Here is a 3,400-nt window from a genome sequence, read left to right on the forward strand (position 1 = left end):
TGTGTGTGTGTGTGTGTGTGTGTGTGTGTGTGTGTGTGTGTGTGTGTGTGTGTTCATCCATTCGTAATTTGTGTACCGTCAAAACACTAAACAAGTGAATGCATTTAATTGCAAGTATGTGTGTCTGGGTTGTTACATATCGCCGTTCTAATCAACAAAAGTACTTGCATAATTATGGGGTGTTTTTGCTAATTAGCTATTGTAATTCCATCTGTCAACTTGTATATATTATGGAGAAGAATAGGTTCTGTCGTGTTGACTATTCAATACGTTTATCTTCCTCTTTCATGCAGATCTAGTCTCAGATGTCATTTGGTAGTAATGATTCATCCGCTACAGACGGAGATAATTTTAATAAATTAAGTATCTACGTTGTTTCATATTTGTTGTACTAGTATTAGTCTATGTTATTTAAATAGATACTACTGGCCCCTCTGAGTCGCCTTAATTAATTTTTGTTTAATTTGCGTAAATTACATAGCTGTAAATGTTTTCTGCTCTGTTTTGTATGTCGGAGATAAGGCCCGACATGCGCCTTGCTGGTGACGCCTGTTGAAGCAGAAACACATGTACACGACTCATCTCTTATCCTCAGACAATAACCCCGTCTTTTCCTTAATGGTGTGTCAGCTTTGGAGAATTCTTAATTATTACGATGATCTCCCTTGTTCTTGCTATTTGGTGATTATCTCTAGAGGCAGAGATAATCTTAATGGATAAAAAAATTCATGCTATATGGTATTTGATATACCTGCATATTTTTATGTTGTTCATATACTTGCCACTGGCCACTCTTAGTTATTTCTCTCAGATCGTTTTTGTTTATACATATGAAATGTTGACGACTTCTGAACCAAAACTACTAAGTCGCTACCTAGATTCCCCGTTTAAAACAGTTATAAAAAAATATACTCTACTAAAAATGTATTCAGTAATCTTCAGTTTAACGTAAAAATGCTTCTATACGTAACTTCACATAAAAACAAATTCAATATACACATATACATGAGGCGGCAATAAAATAAGTACCAGTTGAGTACTGGGGCCGATGTAAACGATTTACCGTCATCCCCAACAAATGCTGGCCTTGTTTCAAACTTTGAAATCCATATTAGGAGTTATAGTAAATTGGATAAACCGTTTAATATGTATTCTAATTCTTTTCGAGGAAGCTAGATTGATGACTAATCACTAATTCACGTGGTAATTTATTTACAATTCTCATATTGTTTCAGTTTTTGGTACAAGACCAGCAATTTCGAGGGAGGGCAAAGTCGATTATATCGACCCCAGTGCTCAACTGGTACATATTTTACCGACCCCCGAAAGAATAAAAGGCAAAGTCAGCCTCGGCAGAATTTGAACACGGGACGTACAGACGGACGAAATACCGTTCAGCGGTCTGCCTGGCGTGTTAGCAGTTCTGCTAGCTCACCGCTTACATATTAATACATACTGGTGTCAAATTTTGGCACAAGGCCAGTAAATTCATGGAAAGGAGTAAGTTCATGGGAGGGAGTACATCGACCTCAGTATTCAACTGGTACTTATTTTATCGACCCCGCTCCCGAAAAGATGTAAAACAAAGCCAACTTCTATTCAGAACGTAGAGACGGATGAAATGCCGCTAAGCATTTCGCCCGGCCTGCTAACGTTTCTGCCAGTTCACCGCCTTATTACTGAGCTCTTATAATAATACATATTACTAATATTTAGTGAAATATTTTAATGTAAATAGTGTTTTGCAAGATAGCGACACCAAATCTTTTTTTTATTTTTTTTGTTTCAAAGTTACACCAACTTTGATGATCCACTTCGCTTGTTCTTTGTTTGGTACTTGCAATATCTGTAGCTGTAGACAAAAAAGGAACAGAATTCCCCAAGTTTGCTTTTGATACATAACAAAGGCGTTTTTATTTTGGAGAACTACTGATAGCTGGGCCATAAGGATATCCATAACCAATGCACTTAGTGTTGAACGACACAATTTATTTAGATGTAAATAGTTATGACAGTACTATATTATTCACTTACATATGCACCTTTAACTACGTAACATTTACTAGTATTTCGTAGCCCAGTTTTTAGCTTTATAAAACATAGACTGGAGTGGAGTAGGCTCTGCCAAGTTGATTGACTTTAGATTGTTGGCACTCCGTCGCTTGTTGGCACGACGTCGGTTCCAGTTGATCCAATCAACGGAACAGCCTGCTCGTGAAATTAACGTGCAAGTGGCTGAGCACTCCACAGACACGTGTACCCTTAACGTAGTTCTCGGGGATGTTCAGCGTGACACAGTGTGACAAAGCTGACCCTTTGAATTACAGGCACAACAGAAACAGGAAGTAAGAGTGGGAGAAAGTTGTGGTGAAAGAGTACAGCAAGGTTCGCCACGATCCCCTGCCGGAGCCTCGTGGAGCTTTAAGTGTTTTCGCTCAATAAACATTCACAATGCCCTGTCTGGGAATCGAAACCGCGATCCTATGACCGCGAGTCCGCTGCCCTAACCACTGGGCCATTGCGCCTCCGCTGACTTTAGATACACTGCTATTAAATCAAAACTTTCAGTGATATTCCTGCAACCAATACGTTATAAGATCCTTAATTCACTCAACATGTTAACCCTTTCTGCTAGAAGCAGAAAGCCTGAAATTTTAGGATCGATTACATCGACTCCAGCACTCAATTAGTATTATATTTTATCAACTCCGAAAGGACGAAAAGTAAAGTCAACCTCGGCTGAATTTGAGCTCAGAACATAAAGACGAACGAAATACCTCTAAGCATTTTGTCCGGCGTGCCAACGATTCTTTCAACTCGCCGCCTCACTCAACAAATTACTAATTTTCATGTGCTATAAGACTGGTTATAAGCCTCGGGCATATTATTCATGTCTGTGGCCCAGTTTTGATTTCGTTTATTAGTCATTTTACCTTAGTGTTTCTGTATACGATTTCTTTTCCATAGCATGATTGTGAATAAGTTCTGATGGATTGACTTCCGCTTTCACCCACAACCCCTACATACAACGGAAGGATAAAATTCTCGATGATGCTTCATTAGGTCAAGATATGTTAGAGGAAATATTCTTTTCAGTTATTACGTAGGCATAGCTGTGCAGTTAAGAAGCTCGCTTGGCAATTATGTGTTTTCGGGTTCAACCATACGGCACCTCCGATAAATCTCTTGGACTATAACCTCATGTCGATCAATAACTTGTGAATTAATTTGGTAGACGGAAACTGTATGGAAGCTCGTCATAAATATAGATGTGCGTGTGTGCGTGTGTTGTGAGTGTGAGTGTGTGTTGTGTATTTATGTGTGTATGTTGTGTGAGTGCTGTGTGTGTGTGTGTGTGTGTGTAGTAGTAGTAGTAGAAGTAGTAGTACAAGTTACTGCT

This window comes from Octopus bimaculoides, chromosome 6, assembly GCF_001194135.2.
Source record: "Octopus bimaculoides isolate UCB-OBI-ISO-001 chromosome 6, ASM119413v2, whole genome shotgun sequence".
Classification (NCBI taxonomy): domain Eukaryota; kingdom Metazoa; phylum Mollusca; class Cephalopoda; order Octopoda; family Octopodidae; genus Octopus; species Octopus bimaculoides.